This window comes from Rhinolophus hipposideros, assembly GCF_964194185.1.
Source record: "Rhinolophus hipposideros genome assembly, chromosome: 4".
In the NCBI taxonomy this organism is placed as follows: Eukaryota; Metazoa; Chordata; class Mammalia; order Chiroptera; family Rhinolophidae; genus Rhinolophus; species Rhinolophus hipposideros.
In genome coordinates this window covers 13,459,230-13,471,767 of record NC_138050.1, presented here as the reverse complement: position 1 = coordinate 13,471,767, position 12,538 = coordinate 13,459,230, and the positions used below count along the sequence as shown (strand labels likewise).

General features: G+C 37.7%; 1 protein-coding gene across 1 annotated transcript in view; it reads left to right on the top strand.

Annotated features, from left to right (window-relative positions):
* The first annotated feature begins 2,929 nt into the window (after positions 1-2,929).
* SPART (spartin) overlaps positions 2,930-12,538 on the top strand; it is a 69,083-nt gene continuing 59,474 nt past the window's right edge. Inside the window, exon 1 of the mRNA XM_081047049.1 lies at positions 2,930-2,964. The gene's annotated coding sequence lies outside the window, so the exon portion shown is untranslated. The remainder of the gene's footprint in view (positions 2,965-12,538) is intronic.

Genomic DNA, 12,538 nt, shown 5'->3' with positions numbered 1-12,538 from the left:
AGGGGTTAATATCCAAAATATACAAAAAACTCATACAACACAATAGCAAAAAAAACACACCAAAATCCAATTAAAAATGGACAGAAGGTCTAAATAGACATTTTCCAAGGACATACAAATGGCCAAAGTTACATGAAAAAGTGTTCAATATCACTAGTCATCAGGGAAATGCAAATCAAAATCACAATGAGATATCACCTTACACCTGTCAGAATGGCTATCATCAAAAAGACAGGAAACGACAAGTGTTGGCAAGGATGTGGAGCAAAGGGAACCCTCAGACACTGCTGGTGGGAATGTAAATTGGTGCAGCCACCATGGAAAAAAGTTCAGAGGTTCCTCAAAAAATTAAAAATAGAACTACCTTACGATTCAGCAATTTTACTGCTGGGTATTTATCTGAAGAAATCCAAAATACTAATTTGAAAAGTTATCTGTACTCCCATGCTCATTGCAGCATTATTTACAATCCACAAAATATAGAAACAACCTAAGTGTCCATCGATGAATGAATGGATAAAGAAAATGTCATACATACACACACACACACACACACACACAGCAATATTGTATGTATATATAAAATGCACTATTATTCAGCCATAAAAAAGAATGAAATCTCGTCATTTGTGACAAAATGGACCTTGAAGCATTATGCTAAGTGAAATAAATCAGACAGAGAAAGACAAATACTGTATGATCTCACTAACATGTGAAATCTAAAAACAACAAAAGAAAACAAGCTCATGGATTCATAGATACATAGAAGAGTTGATGATTGCCAGAAGCATGGGGTGGGGAGTGCACAAAATGAGTAAAAGGGGTCAAAACTTTCAGTTATAAAATAAATAAGTCCTGGGATATAATGTACAGCATGATGACTATAATTAATAATATAGCATATTTGAAAGTTGCTAAGAGAGTAGATCTTAAACTTTCACCCCAGTTTTCTACTAAGAGAATCCACATGCACCTTCAGAAGAAAGAGGCACTTCTTGTAAGAAAAAAAAAAAAAAACACACCGAACTGGCATGTGAGCATACAAAGCTATTTTATATACTCTGGTAAGTCTGCTTTTCAAAATTCACTCTTTCATGAAAGTTGTAAACACTAGAATTGTTATTAGAAATTGTTATTAGAAAAAGGATACAGCCCCTCAGGAAGGCACTTATCCACAAGCTTTAGGTCTATCTCCCTTGCCTTCTCAGCACTGCCTCAAATTCCCTTTAGTTTTAGTGTCTCCACTTCCCATAAAGATCAAGATTTTGAGATTTGACACAAACGACCCTAAGAAAAGTCACACTTTTCAAATGACCTGTGTTTTATACTTGGATCATATCAGAGTGGTCAGATGGAGCAGAGGGAGAGAATGAAATGCTCGGAGTCTGACAATAGAGAAATGGGCCTTGAAGGCAGTCTGTGAGTACCACACTGTGCTAATTTACCGCTTTGCCTGGGGCTGGCACCACCAGTCTTTGATTTCTACAAACCCACAGTGCCCCCTGCAGGGCAGGCGAGCAGAGGTTTTGGTTGGTTTAGTTTAGGTTTTTTCCACTGTCAATTATTTTCTGGTGGAAACAGGACAAGGAAATGAAGAATATGAATTGTCTCAATCTGCATGACTAATGGGAGTTGAGTTTTGCCAGCATGAACTTCAGTTTGCAAGACTGGTGGTCAGCAGAATCAGTACACCTGGGAATGACACTCTCTCAAAAGACAAAAGTCATTTAAAGTTTAAATAATCTTAGAGGAAAATATAACCCCGTTCTCTTCACCTTAATAGACATATTTTGCATTATGATTTTTAATTCTGTGTATGCTTAGTTTTAAATGGTTATAATATGTATAATAAATTTCACTTAACTTTTTATCAATTATTATTTTGTATGCTTCAATGACGACATAAGTTTATTAAGTTGCTGGATAGTAAAATTTTTTCTTGTTTTAATCCAGGAATATTAGTGAAGGGAATAATAAACACAAAGGTGGGTTCAATAAATAGCCATAAGTAATCTAAAATGATAGAAAAAAGGTCAAAGGGAAAATAAGCAGTTTTTTTTTTTTATGTTCCTAATGGTTGTGGGTAAGTCCCTTGAAATTCTACTGATTTAAAAATCTTATTTTTGCCTGTGTCTATGAGTTTTTGTTTCTCATTTGTTTGTCTTGTTCTTTTGGGGTTTTTTTTGGTTTATGTACCACATATCAGTGAAATCATAGGGTTCTCTGCTTTTTCTGTCTGACTTATTTCGCTTAGCATTACACTTTCAAGATCCAATAGTTTAGTGGTTACCAGAGGGTAAAGGGGTTGGGGGGAGGGAGATGAGGGTAAGGGGGATCAAATATGTAATGATGGAAGGAGAACTGACTCTGGGTGGTGAACACACAATGGGATTTATAGATGATGTCATACAGAATTGTACACCTGAAATGTATGTAATTTCACTAACAATTGTCACCCCAATACATTTTTAAAAAAATCTTATTTTTGATTTGGAAGGAAACTTAGGAACTTGTTTTACAAATGTGGACCTGACGGGTAAGGATTTATTGATACGCCCAGATCTGAGGAAGAGGGATCACACATAAAAGTTTAAAATGAATAGGTATTCTTGATTTGGGGGAGGGAGGAATAAAATATTTACCCATGTTTTATGAAATAAAATGGCTCATTTCACCATCTTCCCCATCTCCTGGCTGCTGCCAGAGGCTGGTGGCTAAAGTTCCTAGTAGAGGAACATACTCTCTTAGGACGCCATGGATCAGCACAGCAGACGCAGCTGTGAGTCTGTGGCCCCAGCTGCAAGGGTGGGTGCCTTTTCCAGCGGAATAAAAGAGTCTTTTTACTCCCTGCTTCTTCCCTCCCCCATACCAGGCATAGCCCCAGCCCCCATCTCCCTTCCATGAGGCATTCTTCAGTTCTGGGAGGAAATCATAAGCAACTTGCCCAGGGAGGATTGCTCCTGAGTGAGTACAGGAATAAACTTTATTATAATTATGAATCACTATTGTTTTATTTATGCACTATATTCCTCCTTCTTTCAGGAGGTATTTAAGGGGGGACGTCGTTTTTAAGGGCAGGTCATCCTCTATGGGCCTCAATACCTTCAGAAGACATGGGGATGAAGAATTAGACTCAGCTCCATGTCCCAGTTCTCCCTGCAACACTGAGTTCGTTGCTCTGCACACAGTTAAGGACTCCATGAATATTTGGTGAATTACTGAGTGAATGTGAGAGAGGAATGAGAGAAATTGGCAATGGAAGGTAAAGAGAAAAAGTATGTCAGATGAGAGGGATAGATCCTGAGAGTTAAATGCTTTGTTTTTTACTTTCCTTTTAGGAGTAAAGATAGTAAGAGTCCTATTAGGCTCACCCTGAAGCATGACGAACCAGATCCGTATGTGCCTTCAAGTCTGGGCAGGGAAATCTTCTGTATTGTGTTGCAGGAAAGTACCTTGGGTTTGGAAACAGTCCAAACCAGCGTCCAGGCAGTCTTCACAACTGGGATGAGTGATGGCCGCAAATGAAAATGAAAACTCAGAGCTAACAAGAACAGCAATGGTGAAATCAGAGCAGGATTTGGAGACAAATTATGTTATATGCCATCACATAACCAGGGTGTCTGCTAATACTGTGATAGGTCAAACTTATTATCCTGAAAAGCAAAAAGCTAAAATGTCAGATAAACTCCAATGCAATACTCCTAATAATTTTATTATATTTTTCCTACCATAGCTCCCTGGTAGCTTTTAAGTAACTAAATTAATTAATATGTCTTTTTATTCTGCCTAGGCCTCTTGCTGTTTAAAGTCTTAATAGACAGTGAAGTGAGCAAGACGTTTGCACATGGGAGAAAAAAAGACATGAGGCAAATGACCTTGGAAGCAATTAAGAGGTGATTTAATTTAGAGAAAAATAGAAGTATTTAAAGAAAAAGATTTATTTTTTTAATCCTTGTGTATGTGCACAAAAATGTATGCTTTAATACATAAGGATTTAAAATTTTAACTTTAGTAATAACTGATTGGAAAATGTAAAAGAAACAGCTATAATATGTAGGTAGATAGCTTGACTTCTCTAAATGTTGAATTTGACACCTAGTATTCAACAGATAACTGACAAGGTGTTTTAAGTTCTAACACTTAGGCTTGCAACTCTATTAGGAAAGCCATATAAATGACATATTAGAAATAATTTCCTATTGGAAATATTTGTAAAGTAAGGAGGAATAAATATACCTTGGCTGAGAATCATGGAAACTTTGGAGAAGTAATATTCTCTTTTGGTGAATGATAAGCATGATCTGAATGCTGAAATCCTCTGTTTCTTTTTTGATGGCCCTTCTTCCCCAGAAGCTTACCAGATTGTTTTGTGTTTATTTGGAAGCTCGTGTCAACCCAGTGAGGACAGTGCCGTGCTGTTTATTCCTATATCCTCAACAGCTAATGAAATGCTTGTCACATGTTGGTAAAATAGAAGGGAGAAAGGAAGGAACAAAAAAATGAATTTTTTTGTTGATGAGTATAAAATATTTTGACCGATCATTTCCTTGAAAGAAAAGCAATATGCCTGATGATAATTTTGCGAGTGTCCGGGGTTTATGAATATTCAATATACACATATAGAATCCTTTTTTTGTTTATAATATTCAGACCTAAAGTATGTTGCAGCAAGAATAGGGAATGCACAAATAAATCATGCACTGTAAATTTGCACAGGCAGATGGTCATTCATTCTTATTCACAGGATGTGTTATTCTTTAAAAGCCTAACAAAAATAATTTTACTATTTGGACTAAAAATTATTTAGGATATATTTAATTTAACTAGAACCCTGTACCCATGACTATGTCATCTCACTGATGAGTGTGATATCAGCAGGAAAGCAGCAGCTCTGCTTCTCCTTCGCCTGCTTAGCTAACAGGCTGAGGAAACACTGCCATCTACCTCCCCGTGTGCTGTCAGATCCCCTGTTCTCTGAGGAGCTGAAATTGCACTAGTTAAGAAAAAAAAGTAAAGTTTTCAGCCTTTTATAACTAATATATTTTCAGAACTCAACAGCGCTCAAAATTTGAATCGGAAACTAAGCACCATAAATGGAGTCAGTACTTTGCACATAGTAGGTACGTACGTATGTATTTGACTGATTCCTTAAAATTGTTGATCTAACATTCCCATGCAGAAAAACACAAGATTATCTTTGAAATAATGAGGAGGTGTAGAGGCTTAGCTAGAAGTGTGCAAAGCAACAGTGGTAGTAGTGGTGATGGTGGTGATCGTTATGTGATCATTTTGGTGGTGGGATAGGACACAGTTCCATGGAATTTGTGCCATTTGAGACAGATCTAGCAAACAAAGAGTTGTGGAAAGAAAAGTCTGTTCTGGAACTACTGAAAGTATGGTGTGCCTGAAGTATAGAAGATGTAAAGAGAGGGAAGAAAGAGATGGAAAGTCAGATCAGATTTTATCAAGGGTCTTGGTTGCCTTTCTAAAAAGTTTAGATTTATTCTCCAAGCAATATGGAATCATTTAGGTTTTTAAGCAGGAGAGTGACATGAACATTTTGTGTTTTGGAAACCTCTGGTCACAGGTGGAGAAAGAATTAGGTTAGAGAGACCAGAAAGAGGAAATCCAGGTAAGAAATGACCATAGTCTGAACTAGGGCAGTGGTGGTGGGATTTTTAAAGACACATTGAAGATAGAATTCACAGAATTTGGTCATTGGTTCTGTGTGAGAAAGGGTAAGGAAATCAGAGGATGAGATCTTACCCCCAAAACACTGGGCACTCTAAAGTAAACTGATGTGTCTTTAGTACACTCACTCATTCCCCAAATATTCTTTGACTACCTATTCTTTTGTAGGCTTGTTCTACACTCTATTGCTACAGAGAGAAAAAGATATGGTCATTATTCTAAAGATGCCAATGTATATATAATTACATTACTACAACTTACACCTTTACAAAGCCAAAGGACTAAGGATAAAGTTGAAAAAATATCATAACTTACATAGCCAATATCCTTAATATAAGCTCAACAGAGAAGTGGATAGATATCAATAGGCAGTTCTCGGGAAAAGAAACACATGAAGAGATGCTTGGCTTTCTTACTAATCAGAGATGTGCATTAAAACAACAACAACAATAACAAACAAACGAACAAAAACGTTTTGAGGGAAAAGGCTGGCATATTGATAAAAATAAAAAAGATGATGACACCATAGTAACTTATCCTAATTTTATAGTTACCCGCCCCACACACACACATACACTGATATGTAGGAAAAATGGAAAGTGTGTATATATACTAAATAATTAGTGGTTCTTCTCAGGCAATGAGGCTACAGATCTGGTGGTTTTTATTTCATTCTTTGTGCTTTTTCTGTGTTGTATAATTTTTAAATTTTTAACTATGTATTACTCCTATAAGCTGAAAATAACTAATTTTTCTACTGTTTCTACTTTGGAAAAAATGATAAAGAGTATTGAGTGTAGAGCTGATGGGAAGAGAGCAGTCCTGGCAGCGGGAAGGGAATTTGGAAAGGAAGCATGGAGTTTTGGAGAAAGCCACTAGCAGCTCAGCCTCACACCAGCATTAAGTGTTAGAGACAGCCTGGAAGTTGTGCAAAAAGTTTAGGCACGTATCCTACAAGTAACCAGGAACTAGGTACAGCTTCTGGTCAGGAAAGAGACATGGTCCCATGGGCCATTCCTTCTGGGGTCAGAGTGGAGAATGGACTAAACAAGGATTAGTTAACAGTGAGGGGATCACATAGGGGGCCAAGAGGTGACAGGACCTCCAATGGCAGGAGGACTGGTCAAATTATGCAAACGTCCTAGGCCTCAGTTTTCTCATTGTAAGATGGAAGTAAGAATAACAACTGCCTCAAAGGCAGATGCACTATGAAACTGATGAAGGTCAACTTTCAGGACCCCTCACTTGCAGCATTCCAAGTATTTACTTTGTAGGGACTATAGTAATTTTGACATTTGTAATCTTTTAAAATTTATTTTGTTTTCTTGTAGTAAGAACATTTAAGATGTGATCTACCATGAGATCTCTATCATGAGAAATCTTTACAAAATTTTAATTGTACAACACAGTATTGTTAACTACAGGCACAATGTGCTATAGCAGGTCTCTAGGATTTAGTTGTTCTACGTAATTGAAAATCTCTACCCAATGATTAGCAACTCCCCATTTCCCGCTCCTGCCAGCCCCTAGTAACCACCAGTGTACTATGATTCTATTAGTTTAAGTATTTCAGATATCTCTGAATATAAGTGGCATCATGCAATATTTGTCCTTCTGTGGCTTGCTTCTTTTACTTAGAATAATGTTTTTCTTCATGGTTCATCTTTCCTGATATTTGTACTTTTCTGTTTTTATTTTTTTTATTTTTTATTTTTTTACTATAAAAGGACCTCTAAAACTGTGCAAGATTCAGGCCTTAGGACACTTAGAGCCATTTTTGACAATGCTTAGGATTGCTCTTAGGATGAAATGAGCTCATGCACGTTGGGTGTGTGGCACATGGTACCTGCCATAGGAATGTCAGCTGTTTCTATTATGCAGAGATGGCATATGGCTGACAGATACATCTAGGATGATCCATGTGTATTCTTTCTTGGGCTGCTATTCCCCCATATAGAAACTATTTAGTTTAAAAATGAAGGAATACTGATTCGATCTTGGATATGTTGAAGTTTAAAGTGCAGACAAAATATCTGGGTATCCAGAAGTAGGCACTGAAATGGTTAGTTATAAGGTGAGAGAGAGAGAGAGAGAGAGAGAGAGAGAGAGAGAGAGAGAGAGAGAGAGAGAGAGAGAGAGATTAGGATTATCAGTTTGGGAATTATCCAAATACAGAAGATAATTAACTTCTCAATTATTGATGAGAAGGTCCAGGGAGCCTGTGAAGAATGAAAACTACGTAGGGCTCAAGACAGACTCCCAGGGGACACCAACCTTTAACAATCTGTTAGATTGTAATGGTGGTTACATGAATCTATATAATTTCATAGATCAAAAAAAAAAGAGTGCATGTAAAAACTTGTGAATTTCAAATTAAGATTTGTTGTTAATAGTCCTGTACCAGTGTAAATTTTCTAGTTTGATAATATTCTGTGGTTATGTAAGATGCTGTCTTTGGGGAAAGCTGGGTGAAGGGTACATGAGACTACTATGTTTGCATCTTCTTCTGAATCTTTATTTCAAAACAAAATGGTGCAAAACAAGCAAACAGGAAACAACTGGGCTCAGCAGAATCACTGCAGAGAGCTTCAGACATGCGCATTTAAATAGGGCCTACCCAAAGTTTCCAGATAAAGGAGAGTAAGACATGGTGTGCTGATATTATTTTATGGCTTTTTTGAGCAGTGATCTAATTTCAGGTTAATTTCAAAAGAATGCAACCAACTGCACAAGTTTAAACAGCTGTAACATTCCAGTTACAATCTGTCTCCAGTCGATAAAAACCCTAAATCTTTACAGGAAAAAAAAAATCAAGCAGAGACAGAGAAGACTAGATGTGAAATTCTGAGCAGGAGGCAAACCAGGAGACAGCAGCTCAGCATTGCTCTGTGGAATCTGCAAGAGAACCGCCTGCTCATCCCCACACGGGATTTGTTCCCAGATGCTAGGAGAAAGAATTCTGTTTCATTCACATACTTCCAGAGAAAAACTGATAAAGGAAAAACAAATTCTGCTAGATTTTCTTTTGGTTGTTGTTGCTGTCAGAAAAAATAAGAATTATTACTAACCTTTAGATTTATCCTATTCTCATAGATCCTTGGGGCTGTAAGGACTGTTTGAAATGATTTAGTTCCTTGCTCCTCAAAATGTTGTCGGTGGACCAGCAACATTGGTATCCCTTGGGGACTTGCCAGAAATGCAGCATCTCAGTCCCCACCCAGACCCACTGAATCTGAATTTGTATTTTTTTGAAGTATTCAGAGGATGTGTATCTTTCCTTTCCACCATATTCATAAGCACCAACATAAAACTACCGTGTTTTGCTCTGTATAATGTGCACCCATGCTTTTGGCCCAAACGTTCAGGGAAAAAAATATTTTAATTCAAATTTTTATTTGTTTACATTTAGGTATTTGTTTTTTGTATTGTAAAGGAATTTTCGCAATTATTTTTAACATATTATGGTACAAGAAATTTTATGTAACAAATAATTACAAAATACAAGAACACATAAAAGGTACAAGAAATTTTATGTACCGGTAACAAATTTACAATATTTATACAAGTTTACAATATTTACGTATTATAGAAGGCCAAGAACTCTCTGTTGTTGCAAGTTCGTTGTAAGTTCAACAAAATCGATTATCATATTCCAGCGTATTATTTTGCATATGGATATCATTATTGATTTCTAGAGTTACACTTTTAACTCATAAGCATACATTAAAGAATTTAAAATATTTATATAGATATGGAATTAGTGTTACCCATGTATAATGCACATCCTTATTTTTCACTCACAAATTTGGGCAAAAATGTGAGCATTATACATGGCAAAATATGGTAATTAAGAGGACAATTACTGTCAGCACTTGGGAAAATAACCTCACTTAATTAAAAAAAAAAATGGAATAAGATATTAATTTTCAAAGTCCCTAGAAACAAAATCTCACTTTTCACTGTCTTCCATTTCCACATTATGATCTGCTTTCTTGTTGCTGGTTTTGGGTTGGCAGCCGAGAGTCAGCAGGCTAAGGGGCTTTCTCAGGCACAAGCACCCCAAGGATGAGCTTGGTGGAGAGAAGGGGCCCACACCTGTGGCCCCTACAGCTTCCACCAGGCCCCTGAGCTTCCTCTTCACTGTGTTGTGGGGGCCAACTGAAAGAAGTGGGAACACAGGAAGAGCCCAGAGGGGGAGAGGAAGTGGGCATTCTACATCCCGGGATATATCCCTATCTGACAGCAATGCCTCCTTCAGAGTGAGATATTGTAATGCATTTTTTTTTTTCAATAACTGAGTCACTGCTGGACAGGTTGTTTAACAGAGTTATAGTGAATACATTGCAGTCAGTTAGGACTCAGGAGATCTGGGTTTTGCCAAGCCCCTTCACAGCCAGTTACCTCACTGAGCCTCCATTTCTTCTTCCATAAACACAGGCAGTATTTGCCACATGTCGGGTATCACAGCTGGAGTGATAATATTGCCCATCTGAAGTGCGTGCTGACAACCAGAAGCATCACACAAGCATAAAATGTACTTACTATTGATATTCATGATATCAAGTATTAATCTTAAAACCAAGAGCAAAAAATATCAATTATAAATATGTCTGTTGTAATCAGTACACGAGGTGTGATAAAAAATAAGGTGAATGTTTAAATTAAAAAAAAACTTATTATAGTAAAAGAGACATTGCCATAATCTTCCTCAAAATACTACCTCTCTCTTCAAACACCTTATCCCATCATTCTCGCCACTTTCTGAAGCAGTTTTGGAAGTCCTCTTTCATGACTGTCTTTACTTCATCCTCCTACATGACAACACTTGTGTCACACATCGCTTCTGGTACAGTAATTTCGTCAAATAAAAACATTATGGTGTATCCTCACCCACCTTATTCACCGGATCTGGCACTGTGCAACTTCTGGCTCTTCCCCAAAGTCAAAACAACTATGAAAGAAAAACATCTTAAATCAATTCAGGATATCGAGGCAGCCATGACAGCTCAACTAAAGACACTCACAAAAAGACACTCACAGGTCCCCTTGAAGTAGTGTTTTGGTTTCTTTGGATAAATACCCTGAAGTGGGATTACTGGGTCCTTATTTGTCTCACTATAGCCTTTGTTTTAAAGTCTATTTTGTTTGCCATAAGTATTGCTACTCCAGCTTTTTTCCTTTCCACTTTCATGAAATAACTTTTTCCATGCCTTTACTTTTTGTCTGTGTGTGCTTTCAATCTGAAGTTTATCTCTTGTAGGCAGCATATGTAGGGTCTTGTTTTTTTACCCATTCAGCCACCCAGTCTTTTGATTGGAGCATTTAACCCATTTACATTTAAAATAATTGTTGATATGTAGCTGTTACCATTTTATTATTTATAATTTTGATCTTTTTTTTTTCCTGTCTTAAAGAAGTTCCTCTAACATTCCTTGTAATACTGGGTGGGTGGTGATGAACTCCTTTAGATTTTTCTTCTCTGGGAAACTCTTTATCTGTCCTTTGATTTTAAATGATAAACTTGCTGGATAGAGTGCCCTTGGTTTTAGGTGTTTGCTTTTCATTACATTGAATATTTTGTGAAGATTCCTTTTGGCCAGCAAAGTCTCTGTTGAGAAATCAGCTCAAAATCTTATGGAGGCTGATATAAACTTTTTTTATAAGTTACTAGTTGCCTGTCTCATGCCGCTATTAGGATTCTCTCTTTGTCTTTTACCTTTGCCATTTTAATATAATGTGTCTTGGTGTGGGCCTGTTAGGGTTCATCTTGTCTGAGACACTTCACTTCCTGGATTTGTATGTCTATTTCCTTTGCCAGGTTAGAAAAGTTTTCAGTCATTATTTCTTCAAATAGAAACTCAATCCCTTGCTTTCTTTCTTCTCCTTCTGGTACCCCTATGATGCAAATATTGTTGCACTTGATTTTGTCCCAGAGGTCTCTTAAACTATCCTCCTTTATTTTTTGTTTGCGGGGGGGGGGGGATTCTTTTTTCTTTTTGCTGTTCCAATTGGATTTTTTTCCTACCTTGTCTTCCAAATCGCTGATTCCATCCTCTGCTTCATCTAGTCTGTTCGTGATTAATTCTAGGGCATTTTCATTTCAGTTATTGTATTCTTCCCTTCTGATTGGTTCTTTTTTTATGGTTTCCATGTCCTTTTTCATGCTAGTTATCTCTCTGTTGAAGTTCTCACTAAGTTCCTTGAGCAGCCTTATAACCACTGTTTTGAACTCTATCTGTGGTAGGTTGCTTGCCTCCATTTTGTTTAGTTCATTTTCTGGAGTTTTCTCCTGTTCTTTCATTTGGGATGCATTTCTTCATTTCCTCATTTTGGCTGTCTCTCTGTTTCTATGTATTAGGTAGATCTGCTATGTCTTCCAGTCTTGACTAGGTGGCCTTATGTGTAGTAGGTGCCCTGTGGGGCCTTGGCACAGTCTCCCTGGTCACCTGGTCTGGGTGCTCCAGGAGTGTCCCTTGTGTGGATTCTGTGTGGCTTCCTGTTATAGTCGAGCCTTGATTGCTATTGGCATATCAGTGTGTGGAAATGGCCCTCAGGCTGATTGGCTGTGTGGTTTGGCCACGTCCACAGCTTACAGGCTGCTATGTGGGGGGCTTACCCCCCGCATGTGGGGGATTTGCCCCAGCATGCTCTGGTGCCTGTTGAGACCACCCTTTTATGTGTCACTCGTAAGGTTAATTGGGTGGTGCTCTGCTGTGGTCTGAAGACAACCTCCAAGTATGTTGGTTCTGGGGCCTCTTCACAGGGGCTCCAGTGCAGGACCAGGTAACCCACTGCCTGTGATTGGCCAGGAACTACCTGGTAGGAGCTATAAAGCTATCCATGGTTG